The sequence below is a fragment of the Choloepus didactylus genome, chromosome 5, assembly GCF_015220235.1.
Source record: "Choloepus didactylus isolate mChoDid1 chromosome 5, mChoDid1.pri, whole genome shotgun sequence".
NCBI classification, from domain to species: Eukaryota; Metazoa; Chordata; class Mammalia; order Pilosa; family Megalonychidae; genus Choloepus; species Choloepus didactylus.
The window spans coordinates 135982669-136005573 of record NC_051311.1 but is presented as its reverse complement, the minus strand read 5'-3'; the positions used below and the strand labels follow the sequence as shown (position 1 = coordinate 136005573).

Genomic DNA, 22905 nt, shown 5'->3' with positions numbered 1-22905 from the left:
TCACTCCAATCTATTTTTGAACATTTTCCTTACACCAGAAAGAATCAGAATAAGAATAAAAAATAAAAGTAAAAAGAACACCCCAATCTTCCCCCTCCATCCCACCCTATTTTTCATTTAGTTTTAGTCCCCATTTTTCTACTCATCCATCCATACAGTGGATGAAGGGAGTGCGATCCACAAGGTTTTCACAATCACACTGTCGTCCTTTGTACTCTACACTGTTACATAATCATCTTCAAGAGTCAAGGCTACTGGGTTGGAGTTTGGTAGTTTCAGGTATTTACTTCTAGCTATTCCCATACATTAAAATCTAAAAAATGTTATCTATAATAGTGTGTAAGAATGTCCACCAGAGCAACCTCTCAACTCCATTTGAAATCTCTCAGCCACTGAAGCTTTATTTCATTTCATTTCGCATCCCCCTTTTGGTAAAGAAGATGTTCTCAATCCCACAATGCCGGGTCCATATTCATCCCCGGGAGTCATATCCTGCATTGCCAGGAGATTTACACCCCTGGGAGTCAGGTCCCACGTAGGGGAAAGGGCAGTGAGATCACCTGCAGAGGCGGCTTAGTTAGAGAGAGAGAGAGGGCCACATCTGAGCAACAAAGAGGCACTCAGGGGGAGACACTTAGACACGATTATAAGTAGGTTTAGCCTCTCCTTTGCAGTAGCGAGCTTCATAGGGGCAAGTTGGGCACCATTTTTAACTGCACAAGGAAATTATATGAGTTCTGGCCTATTAAAGCCAGAAAGCCCAGGCTGGATATCCAATGTGAGTGTGGGAGAGGGTATGCTGAGAAAATACCAATAAAAGCATAACAGTTAGGCTTGCTCTACCCAGGCAACAAACCTAAATCAAGAGATGAATGCTGTTTTGTTTTGTTTTGTTTAATGCTAAAGACAGAGTAATCCAGGATAAGTGTCCTTCTGAATTCAGCAATTAATACAACTCCTGACTTCAGGAGTAGAGGCTGGGGCAAACCTTTGGAATGGTCACCTGGAACTCCAGAGGACCGGGTCCTCCACTCAAGGGGAGACCATCCCCTGACCGAGCAGTCAAGCTTGGAGGCTCAAGGCAGGAGACCCTACTAATACCTGATATTTTGTCACAGGAATCCTTAGGTATGGTTTTGGTGTTTTGTTTTGTTCAGTAAAACATACTCCTTATTTCTTTTTTAAAAATAAAACATTTATTATTTTCAGTACTTCTTTCATAATTCTAAAATTATTTCAAAAGTGAAGTTAAAAAAAAATAGGAATACATTGGGTGAAATCTTGCACACTGCCTTCTCTTTCTAATCCCACTCCACAGAGGTAATGGCTGTTTATAGTTAGTGACATATCCTTTCAGACATTATTTTTTTCAAAAACTGAAACCGTACTATACCTACTATTCTACACCTGGCTTTCATTACTTAATAAATAGTGGATACTTTCCAAATCAGCTCATTTATAGTAACTTCTTTGTTCAGGTAGCAAATATTTCTGAGGAATAAAGTCTTAGAGGTAGGACAGATGAATCAGAAAGTACGCAAATTTTTAAATGTTATAAACATTGCCAAACTGCCTTTCAGTTGTACCATTTATACTCCCCGAAACAGCACATGGAGAAAATCTATTTTCCTACCCCCTCATCGGATGTTATCAACCTAAGCACAAATGGTTTCATGGTTGTTTTCAAGCCACATTTATTTGATTATTAATGCGGTTAAGTATTTTATATACATATTTTTATACATATTTTCTTTTTTTCTATTGATTTTTAAGGGTCATGCCTCTTGTATATGTTGCAACAATTTGCTTTTACTATATTATCATCTAACTTTTAACTATTTATGGCACCTTTTATCCTTACAGAAGTATAATGTTTCATGAAATTAGATTTATCAATATTTTCCTTTATGGTTTCTAGGTTTTATTAAACTTGGAAAGGTCTTTCCTGCCCCTAAAGTTATTATTAAAAACCATCATATAACAGAGAGAGAGAGAAAGAGAGAGAGAGAGAGAGAGAGGGAATGTTTTAGCAAATGTGGCAAAATACTAATAGCAGGTAAATTTGTGTATATGGGTGGGGTCTGTTAGAGGTCTATGTATTGTGTTTGCATTTTTTTGCAACTTTCCTGTAAGTTTGAAGCTATTTCTAAATAAAAAGTTTTTAAAAAAAAAATCATACACACACATCTTTAATATCAATAGTTTTCATTTTGACATTTAATCTTTAGTCTATGTGGAATCTACTTTTGTGAATGGTATGAGGCAGGGATCTAACATTTTTCCTAGGTGGACAGCCAATTGCCCCAACAGACGTGACTCCAGGAAATTTTATCATATACTAAATTCATATCCTTATAACAGAAACATTTCTGGACCTCCTATTCTTGATCCGCAGTGATAAAATTTGGTATCTGGCTGAACAGACCATTCTCAGGATCCTTTTTCAAAAATGGACTGCCTGTCAGTGCAACTTTATTTTTCCAGGTAAACTTTATTAATTAATCTGTAAAATTTAAATCAACTTAAAGATCTGGTCTAAACTAATAAAAAGCCAAAGACCTATTAGTCTGGTTTTATCACTGGAGCATCAACTTTTGGCCAGGAGATGACCTTACTTCCCAGTAATTCACACACTACACAGAAACTTCAGACTTTATGAAATTTTGCTTGAATTTACAAATCCGTCAGCAAAAACTTTTCAACACTACAACTCTTCTAAGAGGTCTGAATGGCCTCCTTGTGCCTCAACCAATACGTGTTCTGAGTCTTTCCGCGGCTTCTCCCCAGACACTTTTTATCTTAATGGCTCCTATCTTTCAGAACTATAGATTCCTACCCGAAATCACAGTAAAGTGGTTCAGCTAACAAGATAATATGCCAAAGGATGGTGTGTTTTGATAAGCGCTTCCAGGAAGCTCTGCTGGTCTCTCACACACTGTACGGCCTACTGAGAAAGCTGAGAGAGCAAGTCTTTTGGCATTTCTGAATTTATTCAGCTGGCACCCCTTATTTCAAAGGGAAATACTGGGTTGTAAAGGAAAGACTATGAGGCTGGATCAGGAGACCTGCGTTTTAGTCCCCTTTCTACCTTTAAATAGCTGTATAGTTCAGATTAAGTTATTCTGCCTCTCTGCTGGACCTTGGAGGCTGCATTTGTAAAAATAAGATTACTGGAATAGAAAAGTCATAAACACGTTGGAAGGAAAGTCGTTATTTTAGGTTATTTGTTTTTCTTAATCCTTTGCTTTGTTTTGTTTGAAATGTTGTAGGGTTTTTTGTTGTTGTTTGTCTGTCTATTTTAATTTTCCAATAAATAAAGTTTAAAAAAAAAAAAAGTCATTACTAACTTTTCTTTCTACCATGGGCGACCCTTTAAAAATCTGAAGAAAGCTACAGATTCTCTCCCCAGAACAATTTGCATATGAACATTCATGCATTTTTAGGGGGTGTTCACTGGCCCCCTTCCAGTCCATCTATGTATCCCCAGGGCTAAGATCCTAAAGGCCTACCACAAGGTTTATAAACAACAGAAGTTGATGGAGTTCTCTGTACGGGTTTTGTATTATTTTTGCAAATGTCCTGTAAGTTTGAAACTATTTTGAAGTCAAAGTTTAACAGGTAAGGGGGAAATGACAGAGGATGTAACAAATGTATAGAGAATTATGAAACCTTAAGTAAAACTGAATCATTTACAGAACTAAAAGTATCTCCTCTACAGAAACTGGGGAGGAGGAGGGGCTTTTTAGGGAGAAAAAGAGGTGTACTAATAAGTACTAATAAGAGGTGCCCCGGATTGAGGCCTGGCTAAGCACTTCACATACATTCATAGGGGAGTGGCTGAGGGCACAGATTCTGGAAACAGTCTACCTACACAGGGTAGCCGAAACAGGGCTTGGCATACACTAAGTTCTAAATAATAATTAGCTATTCTAGATCTCTGGGACATACCCGCCACAGTATGAACAGAGAGTTTAACAAGGTCATAAATATCTCAGAGTCTTAATTTCCCTAGAAGTAAACTGGGACAATAATAGAGACTGCCCCATGAATTTGTTGGGAGGATTAAAGAGATTGCCACATCATAATTCTTTTCACAAGGCCTGGCACATAAGTGCTCAATAAATGTCAGCTGCTGTCCAGGAAGGCAAGCATTATCATGACCCTTTTTAATTTTTAAAAAAGGTAACTCAAAGACAGGTTAGGTGCCCTGCCAATAGTACCTCTGGTAGCAAACGACTGTGCTAAGGTTTCAACACAGATGTATCTGAAACCGGAAGCCATAACCACTATTCCATATGACTCTCGCTTAAACAGGGCTTAGAGAACATCACGACTAATTCATACCCATATCACTAAGAGAAAGAAGGATGTTTGATGATAGCAGCTCAAAATTGCAGGGATAAAAGCCCTTCTTTGTCACTCCTAGAAATGAAAGACCCAGATGGCCGGACGGTGCGCCCTTCACAAGTGGGCACCCACACCAACAGAAGAAAAGAAGCCATTTCCCCTAACAGCTTAACCAGCAAAGTGAATCTTTTAAAATGAAAGTAGAGATCTTAAGGCTGAGGAAAGGGATCAAGAGTGCTTCGAAGTCATGAATTGCTGTAGTAGAACCTAAAACTTAGTCTTTAATACATTTTTATTTGCAAAGGAATGAAGGTGTTTATTTCTATTTTTAGGATAACAAGCTTGAAATTAAATAAGAGGAAGTGCTTACCACAGTCTAGAGTGGTGGGGAAAGCAGCAGCCCACAAGTCAAGAGAAGCTCCCAATGAGGAGCTGTGTCAACACCAATTTCCTCACCACTGAAATGGTAACCCCAGTGAGAATGAAATGGACTAACAGAAGAAACAGGATGGTCGGTTAAATACAAGTCAATGCTAATTTGTTATTTCATAGCTTCACGTATTTACTTCTAAACATATTTTATTTTTGTGTATTTATTTAGAAAAGCCCTATCAGTCTATCCCAAAGTGTATAACCCCTTAAAAAAAAAAAAAAAAAAGAAAAAGAAAAAAGACGAGTGTATACCAGCCTTAGGAATGGGTCTCCAGCCCACACTCAAAGGAAGAGAGGGGGTCTCTGCATTCCAAAAGCATCCCATCTCCCACAACCATCACAATCCCCACAATAGAAAGAACTCTGGAGTGAGGAGTGAGGGTGGTTCAGAACCCCACCAGGTTCTAAGACTGTTTCTGATCCCATCTGGCTGAATAATCCTACTCGACACTTCTCTCCCAGGGCCTCAGTTGTCCCATAAAACGACAGGTTTGACAGATCACGTGAAAACCTCCTTCCTGCTCTAAATTTCTAATTCCGTTATTCTTACATGTAAGCATGTCTGGCAGAAAAAGAAGCTCCTCCTTTCAAGCAGGACATGTTGTTTTTACATTCCGGTGGGCCATTCCCCCCTCAATAAGCTGCGTAATTTTTGAGAGGTATGATGCATCCAGAATTGAAAAACAAGGCTGTTGCTTTCCTGTGTCACCAAACCTGGTAATCAGTCGGGCCTTTTCCAGTAATTTCACAATCTCACACTCAAAATAAATAAAAATAAAAATAAAAAATACCTGCCCACCCTTCCCGATTTCTAAACTCGAAGCTACCCTTTTCATGAATAAAAAAATACCCAGCCAAACCGGTCTGGTGTAAGGTGTCACGGCACTTTTTCTAGAATCCAGGACTCCACCTCTGCCCCGCCCTCTCCCCCGGGTGTCTTTTTAGCAAATGAACCCCTGGACCAGTACGTTCGTTCCCTAGCAAAAAAAAAAAAAAAAAAAAAAAAAAAACAGGCAATTTCTTCCTCCCCTGCACAGGAGGCAGCTCCTCGGCTCCAAGCCCAGGGGACTCAAACCTCTTCGGAGCCTACAGGGGAGCCGCGGGAAGGGCCCCGCACCTCTGGAAAGGAACGCGGGGCCGGCTCGTCCCTGGCCGCAATCCCCACCCCGAGCTCCACAAGGGGCGGCCTCCCCCGCAGATCTCCTCTCACTTACAGGCGGCTTCTCCCAGGGCAGGGCAGGGCAGGACAGGGCCGGCAGGCGGGCGGTGGACTTTGCTGACTCAAAGGCGCGGCGACGGCGGCGGCGGCGAGCGACCAAGAGAGCACCCGAGCGCAGCCCCGCGCTCCCCGCGCACGTTAGCGGTCCCGCGCCCGCGCTCGCGCTCGCCCGCCGTCCGCGTGTGGCCGCCACCGCAACGCCCAGTCCACTGCGGCCACCGCGCCGCCGGCCGCGCCCCGCCCTTCCGCCTTGCAGAAGGTGAGGGCGGCCCTCAGCGGGCGCGGTGCGGGCTATCGGTGCAGTCGATTGGGGGCGCTGCCGCGCTCCGGATACCAGATTTCGCCTCCTTGGTTCCCCAAATCACAGGGTGGAAATACCTCCACTTGGCTCGGACGTTGAGGCTGACGGTGTGTAAGCGGCACCCTTTGGTATCAACGTTTGAAAGAACTTTGCACTTGCTATCTGCGTTCGTTATGGGGAGGATTGATGGATGAAGACACGGATAGATATGTGACAAGTATAGTAGGATGTTAATTGTACAATTTATGTGATGGACGTGTGTGTGTTTACTGTAAAATTGTTTCAACTTTTCTGTATGTTTGAGGTTTTTCATAATTAAAAGTTGGGGGAAAAAATAAATGAGATATGCAGGGGACCTGATCAGTAAACCAGTTCTCAAATAGCACCTTGGGCAGGGTGGGACCCACTCTTTGCATGGAAAAACCTCAATGATTTGGAGAAGTCATTTAAATGCTAATGGGTTACTGGATGACACAGGGTAACAAATGTAACCTAGTATTTTCTTTTTCGAGCACGAACTTCCATTAGACACAGTCTGTGGCTGAGTGTCATTCCGGGGCCATTCCAAGGCACATCTGAAGCTGTATATATCTATACTCCACACCTAAACTGACTTTGCATGACAAAACTTCTAAATGTTTGATGTTGTGTCTTAACATTTTGGATCCTGAATTTGCATTGCTGAATCCTGAATTTAACTGGTATTAAACTTCCTAAAATCGCACTGGTCATAAAACACAAGTAAGTCAAAGATGATCACTTTTGAACATCAGATTAAAGCGTGTTTTTCAAATTCTTGTCCCTGTGCTCCAAAAAGAAAAGAATTGACTGAAAAAACAAAGTGCAGCACATGACTATGATCCTAAGAGTCTGCAAAATTAAAATCTTTCTGAACTTATTATTGTCAAGACAGCAACCTAATAACTGTGGAGAGAGCAGCACACAAAGTCATGAAGATTCTACGGAAGTCATTTAAATATTGTTAGAACTATTCCCTAACAAAAAGGAAGAATATGAAGAGAATTAAAAATAGAATGAAGCAATAAGTAGATTATTTTAACTGAATCGAGCAGTGTAGCAATTGGCTGGTGTTTCTGGTTTAAGAGTTGGGTAATATGCAACCTGAATCCAGGGAACTGAGCTATGCACAGTCACCTATTTTTATTTTTAGGTTATGGTATTTTTGTTATACCATCAGTGGGTCTAGTAAAAAACTTGTTCTCCATCCTGGTTGAGTCACTCTGGTGGTTAAGAAACCCTGGCCTGCTGATAAGATCACCCTAAAAATTGCTTTTAAGAAGAAATGAAAATTCTTAGTTGGTGAGCAATTCAACCTGGGAAAGACTGTGAATTAAGTATGGAAATGTTTAAGGGAATCAAGCCTATAATATTAATATTTTGCATTAAGGAATATGAGCATATCTGGCATTTTATATACACACAGTGTGTACAAGAACTTGGCCTGTTGCCTGGAGCTTCAAATTTTAAAAGTATAATTTAATTTAATTGATAACTATATACTAATGATTTTAAGTTAAATTCTTACTAAGTATCGAAACACTCAAAAGAATTTCAGATTTGCCACATTTATATATTTAACTCAGATTTTCAGTTACTTGTTAATCAGGCAAAAAGCTTAACAAGGTTAAATTTATGAATAAAGAATAAATGGTTAAAGGCAATTATTTAAGTTTATTAATGGAATCAAACATTAATCACATGCTCCTTTGATTAATATTTGCTAGATTTATAATTAGAATAATAGGATTAGTAAACCAAACTTTAAAAACTAAGGAAGAGATGGTGCCACCCTCATCAAGATGGCTGAATAAGATGCTGCAGGGCTGTGTTCCTCTACAAAAGCTTTGAACAACCAGCAAGACCTGGCAGAAACATCTTTCTCAGAGCCCCCATTCTAGTTTGCTAATGCTACCGGATTGCAAAACACCAGAAATGGATTGGCTTTTATAAAAGAGGGTTTATTTGGTTACACAGTTACAGTCTTAAGGCCATGAAGTGTCCAACAATCGGGTACCTTCACTGGAGGATGACCAGTGGTGTCCAGAAAACCTCTGTTATCTGGGAAGGTACGTGGCTGACGTCTGCTCCAGAGTTCTGGTTTCAAAATGGCTTTCTCCCAGGACATTCCTCTCTAGACTTCAGCACCTCAAAAATGTCACTCTTAGATGCTCTTGGGGTGTTTTTCATGTCTTAGCTTCTCCAGAGCAAAAGTCTGCTTTCAAAGGCCATTTTCAAACTGTCTCTCATCTGCAGCTCCTCTCTCAGCTCCTGTGCATTCTTCAAAGTGTCCCTCTTGGCTGTAGCAAGCTCGCTCCTTCTTTCTGACCTTACATAGTGCTCCAGTAAACTAATCAAGGCCCATTCTGAATGGGCAGGCCACACCTCCATGGAAATTATCTAATGAAAGATCTCGCCTATAGTTCAGTGATCGCATCTCCACAGAAACATCCAATCAAAAGTCTGCAACCCAATCTACACTAATACGTTTCCTGCCCAAACAAGACTGCATCAAAGATAATGGCATTTTGGGGGACATAATACATCCAAACCAGCACACCCCAAAAAACAGTTAAAGGACAGCAGTAACAGGGTGTGATGGTTAGGTTCATGTGTCAACTGGCCAGGTGATGGTGGCCAGGTGTCTGGTCAAGGAAGCACTGGCCTGTTACTGCAAGGACATTTGTGGCTGGTTAATAAATCAGACGGCTGGTTTATTAAATCATCAATTGGCTGCAGCTGTGACTGATGACATCAATGAAGGGTGTGTCTTCCACAATGAGAGAATGCAATCAGCTGGATTTAATCCAATCAGTTGAAGACTTTTAAGTGAGGCAGATAGAGGACCTTCACCACTTCTTCAGCTAACCAGTGAAGCATTTCCTGAGGAGCTCATTGAAGTTGCCAGTTTGTCCCTGAGGAGTTCATGGAACACATTCATTGAAGTTGCCATTTGGTTGCCTGAGGAATTCATCGAACATCTTCATTGGAGTTGCCAGTTTGCTGCCTGCCCTACAGAATTTGGACTTGTGCACACCCACAGTTGCATGAGACACTTTAATAAAATCTTATATTTATAGATATCTCTTGTTGATTCTGTTTCCCTAGAGAACCCTAATTAATACACAGGGCAAGCACCAAATCAAGAAAAAGGTTACTTAAAAGCAGTAGGTTCTCATGCACCCTGATTGGCCCGTGACCCACACCTCACCAACTTGGCACAGAGCCACCCCATGCTCCCAGTGCTGATCCCCATTCCAGAGGGAACAGAGTAATACTCATGTACATACTGGGAGCATGGATGTCTGGCCTAATCTGTCTGTGGTGGCCTGAAGGACTCACCATCCCAGAACTTACCCTGCATTTATATAGAAGGTGGCTCACCCAGCTCTCCTACAGAACACTGTGGGAGAGCAGTCAAGGTGTGCTGCCTGGGGCAGGGGATTGTTTTGGCTATAAGACACCCAATGCAGTGCTGGGGCAGTGAGGAAACTGTTTCCTAGGGAAAGGGGGACATTCAGAAATGTGTAGAGGGGGGATTTCCTAGGCCCACATGCATATGCCAAAGACAAGAGGCATGCACAGAAAGGGTCAGCGAGGCCCCTGTGCTTTGGCCTGGAGCTATTCTCTAAACTCTGTGGATAAGCCCTGAAGTTGAGCACTCAACACAAGTCAATCTGCAAAAACTGGGAAAGGTGTTTTTTTCTCCTTTTTTTTTTTTTTTTTTTTTTTTGTCAGCTCCTGGCATTCAAGGAAAGCTCTGTCAAAATCTAGCTGGATACAAGCTTAAGGAACAGATGCCTCAGAGTCTAAACTCCAGCAATAACATATTAAAATAGCAAAATGTCCAGGTTTCAACAAATGGTTACAAGACATACAAGAAAACAAGAAGCAATGGCCCGGGCAAAGGAGAAGATTAAAGCATTAGAAACTATCGATGAATAGGACCAGACCAGGGACATGTCAAACAAAGACTTTAAAAAGTGGTCTGAAATATGCTCAAAGAGCTAAAGGAAAATATGGACAAAGAACTAAAGGAAATCAGGAAAAGGATAGATGAACACGAAGAGATTATCAATAGAGAGCTGAAGACCACAGTAAAAGAAACTAAAAATTCTCTAGAGAAGTTCAACAGCAGATTGGAGCTGGCAAAAAAAAAGAATTAGAGTACAGAGAACAATATGGATGAACCCTGAAGACATCATGTTAAGTGTAATAAGCCAGACACAAAAGGATGAATACTGTATGTTCTCACTGTCATGAAATAATTAGAATAAGTAAATTCATAGAGTAAAAAACTAGAATATAGGATACTTGGGTCTGATGTGGGAGTAGGGAATGAGGAGTTAATACTTAAATTGTACAGAGTTTCTATTTGGGTTGATGAAACTGAAATTGAAATCTATTTAGTGATGATGGTAGCACAACATGGTGAATGTAATTAACAACACTGAATTATATATTTGAATGTGGTTAAAAGGGGAAATTTTAGGTCATATATTTTTGTTACTAGAATAAAAATTTTAAAAAAAGAATCAGAGAACTTGAAGATAAGGCCATTGAAATCATTCAGTCTGAGGAGCAGAAAGAAGAAAGAATGAACAAATGTGAACAGAGCCTGAGGAACCTGTGGGAAACCATCAAGCATACCAATATATGCATTGTGGGAGTACCAGAAGGAAGAGAGAAATGTACAAAAGAATATTCAAAGAAATAATGGCTTAAAACTTCCCAGATTTAATGAAAGATGTAAATAGACATATCCAAGACACCCAAGGAACTCCAAATAGGATAAATCCAAATGGACTCATGTCACAGCATATTAAAAATCACACTGTTGAAAGCCATTGATAGAATTCTGAAAGCTGCAAGAGAGAAGCAGCATATTACCTATAAGGGATCCTCGGTAAGATTATGTGCTGATTTCTCATCAGAAACCATTGAGGCAAGAAGGCATGGGGTGACATATTTAAAGTGCTGAAAGCAAAAAATTGCCAAACAAGAATTCTATATCCAGCAAAATTGTCTTTTAAAAATGAGGGAGATATGTGGGACATGACTCCCAGGGGTGTAATTCTCCCTGGCAACATGGTACATGACTCTCAGGGATGAGCCTGGCCCTGTGACGTGGGACTGAGAAAGCCTTCTTGAACAAAAGAGGGAAAAGAAATGAAACAAAATAAAGTTTCAGTGGCTGGGAGTTTTCAAATGAAGTTGAGAGGTAACTGTGCTGGTTTGGATGTATTATGTTCCCCAAAATGCCATGTTCTCTGATGCAATCTTGTGTGGGCAGACATTAGTGTTGATTAGGTTGGAATCTTTGGATTAAGTTGTTTCCATGGAGATGTGACCCACCCAATTGTAGGTGATAACTCTGACTGATTTCCATGGAGATGTGACACCCCCCCCCATTCAGTGTTGGTCGTCAGTTAATCACTGGAGTCCTTTAAAAACACTGGCACATTCAGAAGTAGACCCTCACATCTACGGACAACTGATCTTTGATAAGGCAGTGAAGCCAAAGCAACTGGGAAAGAGCAGCCTGTTCAATAAATGGTGTTTGGAGAACTGGATATCCATTTCCAAAAGAATGAAAGAGGATGTCCGTCTCACACCTTATACCAAAATTAATTCAAAGTGGATCAAAGACCTAAACATTAGCACCAAGACCATAAAACTCTTAGAAGAAAATGTAGGGCAATATCTTAAAGATCTTGTGATAGGAGGTGGTTTCTTAGACCTCACACCCAAGGCACGAGCAACCAAAGAACAAATAGACAAATGGGATCTCCTCAAAATTAAACACTTTTGTACATCAAAGGACTTTGTCAGAAAAGTCAAAAGGCAACCTACACAATGGGAGATGATATTTGGAAACCACATATCAGATAAAGGTTTAATATCCCGAATATATAAAGGAATCCTGCATCTCAATAACAGAAAGACAAACAATCCAATTAAAAAATGGGCAAAAGACATGAACAGACATTTTTCTGAAGAGGAAATACAAATGACTCAAAAGCATATGAAAAAATGCTCAACTTCACTGGCTATTAAGGAAATGCAAATGAAAACCACAATGAGATATCATCTCACACCTACCAGAATGGCCATTATCCAAAAAACAGAAAATGACAAGTGCTGGAGAGGATGTGGAGAAAGAGGCACACTTATTCATTGTTGGTGGGAATGTAGAATGGTGCAACCACTCTGGAAGACAGTATGGAGGTTCCTCAGGAAGCTCAATATAGATTTTCCATATGACCCAGCTATTCCATTGCTGGGTATATACTCAGAGGAACTGAAACTTAAGACACAAACAGACATTTGTAAACCGATGTTTATTGCAGCATTATTCACAATTGCCAAGAGATGGAAACAGCCCAAATGTCCATCAAAGGACAAGTGGATAAACAAACTGTGGTATATACACATGATGGAATATTATGCAGCTGTAAGACGGAACAAAGACATGGATCATGTAATAATGTGGATGAACCTTGAGGACATTATGTTGAGTGAAGTTAGCCAGAAACAAAAGGACAGATTCTGTATGGTCTCACTAATATGAACAGACATTAATGAACAAACTTTGGGAGTTAAAAACTGACAACACAGGCGACCAGGAGATAGAAAGAGGGCAGAGATCAGCCATTTGATGCTGAAGGACTACAGAATGGTTAGGATTGATGGCATAGATCCAGAAATAGATAGCATAATACTGTGTGATGGTAGCACGGTATTGTAAGTACACTGAACAAAGATGTCTGTGAGTAAAGCTGAAAGAGGTGGGATAGGAGAATGTATGACACCAGAGGTAAAGATAGATGATAAAGACTGGGACTGTATAACATGGCAAAAACTGGAGTGGCCAATAACTGTTACTAAATACACAAATATAAAAATGTTTTTGCATGTGGGAAAGCAAATGAATGTCAACCATGTAGAAATTTGAAAAGGGGATGGTATTCAGGAAAAAACATAATCAAAGCAAACTGGAGTCTATGGTCAACAGTAACATTGTAATATACCTCCATTAAATGTAACAAAGGCAATATGCCAATGCTAAATGTATATGAGAGGAGGATATAGGGGAGGAATATGGGATTCTTGGTAGCGGTGTTATTTGCTGTCCTTACTAGTATATTGTATTGTATGACATGTTGTTTTTCTTTTTATCATTTTTTTCTTATTGCTAAAAAAAAAAAACAATTTTTCTTGTAGTAATCAGTATGTTCAAGTGCTGATTGTGGTGATAAATGCACAACTTTATGATGATACCACGAATAACTGATTGTACACTGTGGATAAATGTATGGTATGTGAATATAACTCTATAAAATTGTAGGAAAATATATATATAGGAGTAAAAGTGTTGGAGAAAACACGGTGAGAGGGATGATGCCTCACCAATATGGACTAACTACAATGTGTAAACTCAGAATTGAATCTTAGAACATAGCCTAACGTGGACATAATAATTGTAATAGTCCCTAGATTGTAAGCTCTTACAGCAGTAACTCTATCCCTGAATTGTAATGCCTATCTCTAAACTTTGAGATGCTGATCCCCTAGCGTATAACCTGATTGGTCTCTGGAACAATGCATATCTCTGAGACACCTGAAACTCAGAGTTAGAGCTCGGCAGATATGAATGTCAGTATTAGTGCATACAGCCACTGTCAAAAAAAAAAAAAACAAAAAACTGAAAAACAGCCCAGACTTCAATTAGTGATATGAATGAACCAGGTCTGGTTAAGACCAGGGCAAGCCAGGCCAAAGGGTAAAGGTTGAAACTGATTGTGTTTTAAAACTTCAACTTCCATATGAGACCAAGGGAATAGATATCTATTTGGCACAGGATCTAAATTTTCTAAACGGTACAACTCTACAGTCGATTTGTTCAAACACCACAATTGCATGGAACTTTGAATTGGAAGTGAGATATGGTAGGTTAGTATAGGCTGGAGTGAAATAGTGACACATCCCAAAGTAATTAGGGCAGAGAAAAAAATATATTTGCAGGGACCCCCTGAGGAGCTGGGGGAAAATGTGGAAGTGTTGGACTTCCTCACCTGGACTGATGCTGATGTTGTCACAAACATTGAGGACTGGCAACACAGGATATGACTCCCGGGGATGAATCTGGACCTGGCATCATGGGATTGAGAACATCTTCTTGACCAAAAGGGAGATGCAAAATGAATAAAGTTTCAGTGACTGAGAGATTTCAAATGGAGTCAAGGTGTCACTCTGGTGGACATTCTTATGCACTATATAGATAACACATTTTATGTTTTAATGTATTGGAATAGCTAGAAGTAAATACCTGAAACTATCAAACTCCAACCCAGTAGCCTGGACTCTTGAAGACGATTGTATAACAATGTAGCTTATAAGGGGTGACAGTGCGATTGTGAAAACCTTGTAGATCGCACTCCCTTTATCTAGTGTGTGGATGGATGAGTAGAAAAATTGGGGGACAAAAACTAAATGAAAAATAGTGTGGGATGGGGCAGATGATTTGGGTGTTCTTTACTTTTATTTTTTATTCTTATTCTGATTCTTTCTGATGTAAGGAAAATTTTCAAAAATAGATTGGAGTGATGAATGCATAACTATACGATGGTACTGTGAACGGTTGATTGTACACCATGGATGATTGTATGGTATGTGAATATATTTCAATAAAACTGAATTTAATTAAAAAAAAAAACACTGGCACAGACCAGATGCTTGTTGGCTTAGCTCAGAGATGCTTGGAATTGTGTACCTCTGATGCTGTAGCCAAGAGAGACTCTTTGGAGAATGCACAGGAGCTGAGAGTGGAGCTGGAACACAACCTGGGATCAGCAGACACCAGCCTTGTGCCTTCCCAGCTGACAGGTTTTCTGGATGCCATTGGCCTTCCTTCGGTGAAGGCATACTTGGGTTGATGCCTTCGTTTGGACATTTTCATGGCCTTCAGACTTTAAATTTGTAACCAAATAAACCCCCTTTATAAAAGCCAATCCTTTTCTAGTATTTTCCATAATGGCAACATTAGCAAATCAGAACAGTAACTCTTATGCATTATATAGATATCCCTTTTTAGTCTTTAGTGTTAGAACAGCTAGGAGGAAATACCTAAAACTGTTGAACTGCAATCCAGTAGCCTTGATTCTTGAAGACTATTGTATAACTATATAGCTTATATGGTGTGACTGTGTGATTCTGAAAACATGTGGCTCACACTCCCTTTATCCAGTGTATGGACAGATGAGTAGAAAAATGGGGACAAAAGGTAGATGAATAACTGGAATGGACGGGGTGTATGGAATGTTTTGGGTGCTCTTTTTTATTTCATTTTTATTCTTTTTTTTTTTTTGGAGTAATGAATGTGTTCAAGGCCTGGTTTTGGTGATGAATGCAGAACTATATGATGATACCATGAACATTTGATTGTACACTGTGGATGATTGTATGCTATGTGAATATATCTCAATAAAATTGCAGGGGGATAAAACATTTTTTAAAAATGAGGGAGCATTCTGACGACTTGACATGCTAAGCCCTCTGTCTTGGGGCTTGCCCCTATGAAGTTTGTTACTGCAATGGAGAGGCTAAATCTCCTTATAATCGTGCCTAAGAGTCTCCCCCTGGACTGCCTCTTTGTTGCTCAGATGTGGCCCTCTCTCTCTAACTAAGCCACCTTGGCGGGTGATCTCGCTGCCCTCCTACGTGGGACCTGACTCCAAGGGGTGTAACTCTCCCTGGCAACGCAGGATATGACTCCCAGGGATGAATCTGGACCTGGCAGCGTGGGATTGAGAACATCTTGACCAAAAGGGGGATGCGAAATGAAATGAAATAAAGCTTCAGTGGCTGAGAAATTTCAAATGGAGTTGAGAGGTCACTCTGGTGGACATTCTTAGGCACTATATAGATAACACTTTTTAGGTTTTAATATATTGGAATAGCTAGAAGTAAATACCTGAAACTACCAAACTCCAACCCAGTAGTCTTGACTCTTGAAGACAATTATATAACAATGTAGCTTATAAGGGGTGACAGTGTGATTGTGAAAACCTTGTGGATCGCACTCCCTTTATCCAGTGTATGGATGAATGAGTAGAAAAATGGGGACAAAAACTAAATGAAAAATAGGGTGGGATGGGGGGGGATGATTTGGGTGTTCTTTTTTATTTTTATTTTTTATTCTGATTCTGATTCTTTCTGGTATAAAGAAAATGTTCAAAAATAGATTGGACTGATGAATGCACAACTATATGATGGTACTGTGAACAGCTGATTGTATACCATGGATGATTGTATGCTATGTGAATATATTTCAATAAAATTGAATTTTAAAAAAAATGAGAGAGAGTTTAAAACATTCTTTCAAAAGCTGAAGGAGTTCATCATCACTAGACCAGCCCTAAAAGAGATGGTAAAGAGAGTTCTGCAGGCTGAAAGGAAAGGACAATAGGCAATAGATCAAAGCTGCATGAAGAAATAAAGATCTCCAGTGATGGAAATGACAGGGCTAAATATAAATGCCAGTATTAGTGTATTTTTTGTTTTTACTTCCTAAAGGATTGTGGTAGTTTGGAGGCTATATGTACCACCAGAAAAGGTCAATCTATTCCTGTGGGTGCAGACCTATTGTGCATGGGACCTTTAGATTCAGTTATTTCAGTTGAGATGTGACCCACCTCATTCAAGGTGGGTCTTAATCCTCTTACTGGCATCCCTTATAAGAGGATACAACACATACAGAAGCTAAGAGAGGAGATTGAGGGAAGCTCACAGAAACACTCAGAGAAGTTAAGAGAGAAGAAGCCACAGACAGAGAAGCCAGAAGTTGAAGCAATGAAACCCTGGAGGGAAGGACCAGGAGACGTCGCCATGTGCCTTGCTATCTGACAAAGGAGACCAAGTTCGCCAGTAACCAGTCTTCAGAGATGGTATCGTCCTATTGATGCCTTAATAGGGACATTTTCATGGCCTTAGAACTGCAAATTTATAAGCTAATAATTCCCCATTGTTAAAAACCAGTCTATTTCTGGTATATTGCATTTTGTCAGCTTCAGCAAACCAAAACAAGGATCTAAAAGGTGCATGCATGAATGTAATGATAAATAAGTGGTTTTCAACTCATAATGTATAAACATGTAACTTGTGACAAGAACTATATAAAGATGGGGGGATAAAGAGGTATAGGAACATAAGTTGTGTATACTAATGAAGTTAAGTTGATATAGAAGCAATCAAGATTGTTATAGATTTAGGATGTTAAATTTAAGCCCCAAGGTAACTACAAAGAAAATATCAGAAAATATGCAAGCTCACGGAGACAGAAATTAGAGTACAGGTTGCCAGGAGTAGGGGGCAGGGGAAATGGGGAGTTAATGCATATTGGGTGTAGGGTTTCTGTTTGGGGAGATAGGAAAGTTTTAGTAACGGAAGGTGGCGAGGGTACTGCCAAATTGTGAACATGATTAATCCCATGAATGGTATGCTAGAGTGGTTGAGATGGGAAGGTTTATTTTTTATGTATGTTCCTGCAATTAAAAAAGGAAAAGAAAGAGCAACTAAAGAGGCAATGACAATTAAATGCAATACATGATCCTAGGTGGAGTGTAGCAAGGAAAGAGAAAAGGCTCCAAAGGACATTATTGGGACATATGAAAAAATTGGAATATAGACTGTAGGCTTTATGTCAATATTAAATTTCTTAACTGTACCTAAGGTGATTACATAAGTAAATATCCCTGTTCTTGGGAAATGTACATGGCAGTATTAAGTGCTCAAGGAGTATTATGCATACAAACTATACCCAAGTGTTCAGAAAATGAATTGATAAGTAGGTATACAGACACAGACAGACAGGCAGATGATAGATGGATAGTATTGTTCAGTAAATGTGGAAAAATGTTAAAATTGTTGGATCTGGGTATCTGAGGAGATGGGGTAGGGGCATGTTAGAGTTCTCTGTATGGGGTGTGTATTATTTTTGAAATTTTGAAAGTATTTCAAAATTAAAAGGAAAAAAGAAAACTAAGGAAGAATTATGTTTACTAAGTTTGTAACTTTAATACATCAAATATTTTTAAAATAGCATCAAAATAATATTTTTGTATGCAAAATCTTTTTCCAGTGGCAAAAAAAATTCACATTAACACTGATCACTATTTCTATCTGTCAGGGCATAATTTCCTCATGCTGGGAAAATGTAGTATTTTATATCTGTGTCTATGGAGTACACACAGAGCACGTGCCCTGGTTTACAACCTCTAGAGTCTCTGTAGAAAGGACTATAATTGGAGCATCTGGGAAATCCCTCATCTCCTTGTGATGACTGTGGTGGATACTCAACTGGTACATTTTCACCCAGCCTTTCACTACCCAAATCTTGCCTCAAGAGTGGCTTCTAGAGCTAGGCTAACTGGGTTCAAATCTTAACCTTTCCACCTACACACAGTGTGATTGTGGGCAAGTAAAACAAACTTTCTAGACTTCGTTTTCCCATCTAAAAAGGGGGAATGATAATAATAGCACCAGCCTCATAGGGCTGTGGTGAGGATTCAATAAAATAACCCAGGTAAAGCTCCTGGAACTGTGCTGGGTTCACAGTAACTGCTGAATACATTTTAGCCATTATTGTTACTTGATCCTTTTTTCTAGTCTCTTCCATCTCCTGACTAAGTGCTCTTAGACATATTAAGGAAAGCCACCCCCATCCCCTGCCTCTGAGTCAGTAAGAAGGGACTCAGCCCTTCCTTCTTCTCCAATTGCAAAATCCACAGACAGTAAAAATGAAAGTGGCCTGGACTCAGTGCTCAGAAATTGTAATTAGCTGATATTATACCTACCATTATATTAAAAACTCTTTACCTTTAAATTTACACGAAATGGCCCTACCTTCTTGAGAAATGTCACAAAAGATATTCATAATGTACAGAATATAATTTTTATCATTAATCGTGTAACTAACGATAGGATGTGAGCAAAAATTTAAACAAATGACAAATAATTTGGATTTTTGTTTCTGATCTTACAGCCATGATCTTTTTCCATTAGCATGAAGGCATACTGTGAATAAAAATAACCGCTCTTGAATATCAATCTGATTTTCCAAAATATCTCTCCTATGCAAGCCCCTCCCCTCCAATTAAAAAAAAAGATTAGGAAAAAGTTTTGAATCCGCGTATTAACTTGTAATATAAAGGGGTTTAGACTTCTCACCCATCTGCCAAGCCCTTCATCTTCCCTGTTCTTGTTAGTAGTATTATTCTCCCAGGTAACACCCCAAAACCGTTAACTTTGGCACTAACCTTGACCCGCTCCCTTCCACTCCCTGATCCACTCATTTCATCTTGGTGGAACTCACCCTCTGCTTTCCATTCTCTTCACAACTTTCTCAGAATCCTACAATGGCCTCTTGACACTGGTTCAATTTAGAGGTTTCCAAACTTTTTAACAACAGGACAACTTTTCCAAAAGAGACCCACTTATAAAGCAGAGAAAAACTGTGTTTCATTACTACACATTTATTTGACGAATTCAGTTTGTAACATTTACTTATTATAAAGAAATCAGTGATCTCGCTGCCCTCCCCCCTATGTGGGACTGACTCTCAGGAGTGTAAATCTCCCTGGCAACACAGGATATGACTCCCACAGATGAGTCTGAGCCTGGCATTGTGTGACTGAGAACAACTTCTTGACCAAAAAGGAGATGCAAAATGAAACGAAATAAAGCTTCAGTGGCTGAGAGATTTCACATGGGGTCGAGAGGTCACTCTGGTGGACATACTTTTTAGGTTTTAACGTACTGGAATAGCTAGAAGTAAATACCTGAAACAATCAAACTCCAACCCAGCAGCCTTGACTCTTGAAGATGACTGTATAACAATGTAGATTACAAGGGGTGACAGTGTGATTGTGAAAACCTTGTGATCGCAATCTTTTTATCCAGTGTGGATGGATGAGTAGAAAAATGGGACAAAAACTAAATGAAAAATAGGGTGGGATGGGGGGATGATTTGGGTATTCTTTTTTACTTTTATTTTTTATTCTGATTCTGATTCTTTCTGGTGTAAGGAAAATGTTCAAAAATAGGTTGGGGTGATGAATGCACAACTATATGATGGTACTGTGAACAGTTGATTGTACACCATGGATGATTGTATGGTATGTGAATATATCTCAGTAAAACTGAATTTTTAAAAAAAAGAAATCAATGACCATAAGAAGCCATTTTGTTGAATACCAACATTTGGAATCAGGGGTTTGTGAATGATAATTGGAATCTCCTCTCAGCATTAACATCCGATTTATTTCTCTGTTTTAACAACTCAATATTGAGAATATCCTAATCTATGCAGAGCAGTATTTGAAAATGGTAACAGTTTGTAAACAATTTAAGATTTTCTTCAATCTAACTTATTCAGAAGTTTGAAAGAAGAGTAGTTGAAATGGTTGTTTCAAAGATGAAGCACTAAGAATATCTAACATATTCTCACATACTTTACCGCAAATCAGAAGATCCAATACTTGCAATAAGTGCCAAAATGTCTGTGATAAGAATTATCACCTCACAATGCACTACAGGTTCACTTGTAGTTACACAATCAACAGGAACACACATCAAACATTTAGGACTGGGGCTTTGCTTGTCATTACATAGGACCCACCCCTGGGATGTGTGTTGCTGTGAAGAGATGTCCAATCCATTCTGCCCTATCAAGGTAGAATGAAGGGAGGGAGGGAGGGAGGGCAGGCAGGAGGAAGGAAGGAGGATGCATTACAGTCAATAGCCATGCGGAGGTAGCAGAGTACAGACGTTAAAGCTCAGGCTCCGGGGACCAAAAAGCTCCATTCTAATCCCAAACCTACTCAGTAGCCAGATGGCCTTGGGCAGGTCACTTCACCTCGCCAGGCCTCAGTATTCTTATCTGTGAAATGGTACCTACCCAACAGGGTTGCTGTTAGGAGGTAGTATGTATAAATACCCTTGCCCAGTATTGCAGCAGAATAAGAAAGAACTTTGTAAATGTGACTTAGATAGTTTCTCATTGTCTCTATAATATACATGCCATCTTTCCTGAAAAATGGTTCCAAAATATCAAAATCACATCATGACTGCTCCTGCAGAAGAGGATATGCTTATACTCATTTATACAATTTTCTGTGAATGGACACGCAGAGGCCTTACATTTTAAAAAGAACCATGTTTTTAGTTACTCCTCCAGGAAAGTAGGTAGAAAGCCAGGAACTGCATGGACTGGACACCACAGAGCAATCTGACTTTCGGCATACTTCATACAACATTCATGAAAACGTCGAACTGCTGAGATCAGCAAAATCTGTAAGTTTTTGTGGCCAGGGGACCCGCACCCCTCCCTTCCAGGCTCAGTCCCGTGGGAGGAGGGGCTCTCAGCTCCGGGAAGGAGAAGGGAGAACTGCAATGGCAGCCCTTATCAGAAACTCATTCTACTGATCCAAACTCCAACCATAGATAGACTGAGACCAGACACCAGAGAATCTGAGAGCAGCCAGCCCAGCAGAGAGGAAACATGCATAGAAAAAAACAACACGAAAAACTCCAAAATAAAAGCGGAGGATTTTTGGAGTTCTGGTGAACACAGAAAGGGGAAGGGCAGAGCTCAAGCCCTGAAGCTCATATGCAAATCCCAAAGAAAAGCTGATCTCTCTGCCCTGTGGACCTTTCCTTAATGGCCCTAATTGCTTTGTCTCTTAGCATTTCAATAACCCATTAGATCTCTGAGGAGGGCCCTTTTTTTTTTTCCTCTTTTTTTAATCCTTTTTTCTTTTTCTAAAACAATATCTCTAAGAAGCCCAATACAGAAAGCTTCAAAGACTTGCAATTTGGGCAGGTCAAGACAAGAGCAGAACTAAGAGAGCACTGAGACAAAAGGCAATAATCCAGTGGCTGAGAAAATTCACTAAACACCACAACTTCCCAAGAAAAGGGGGGTGTCCACTCACAGCCATCATCCTGCTGGACAGGAAACACTCCTGCCCATCGCCAGCCCCATAGCCCAGAGCTGCCCCAGACAACCCAGTGTGACGGAAGTGCTTTAAATAACAGGCACACACCACAAAACTGGGTGTGGACATTAGCCTTCCCTGCAACCTCAGCTGATTGTCCCAGAGTTGGGAAGGTGGAGCAGTGTGAATTAACAAAGCCCCATTCAGACATCATTTCAGCAGACTGGGAGCCTCCCTACACAGCCCAGCAGCCCAGAACTGCCCTGCGGGGATGGTACTCACCTGTGACATAGCACAGTCATCCCTCAACAGAGAACCAGGGGGTGCACAGCCTGGAAGAGGGGCCCACTTGCAAGTCTCAGGAGCCATACACCAATACCAAGGACTTGTGGTCAGTGGCAGAGACAAACTGTGGCAGGACTGAACTGAAGGATTAGACTATTGCAGCAGCTTTAAAACTCCAGGATCACCAGGGAGATTTGATTGTTAGAGCCACCACCCCTCCCTGACTGCCCAGAAACACGCCCCATATACAGGGCGGGCAACTCCAACTACACACGCAAGCTTGGTACACCAATTGGACACCACAAGAC

General features: G+C 40.2%; 1 protein-coding gene across 3 annotated transcripts in view; it reads right to left on the bottom strand.

Moving 5' to 3' along the window:
* SNX10 (sorting nexin 10) overlaps nt 1-22905 on the bottom strand; it is a 137338-nt gene that overhangs the window by 92853 nt on the left and 21580 nt on the right. Inside the window, exon 1 of one of the 3 annotated variants that reach the window (XM_037836935.1) lies at nt 5994-6190. The exons of 1 other annotated variant lie outside the window; for it this stretch is intronic. The gene's annotated coding sequence lies outside the window, so the exon portion shown is untranslated. Of the gene's footprint in view, nt 1-5993; nt 6191-22905 lie in introns of those variants that run through there. One more of the 3 variants, XM_037836934.1, reaches the window with a different exon arrangement.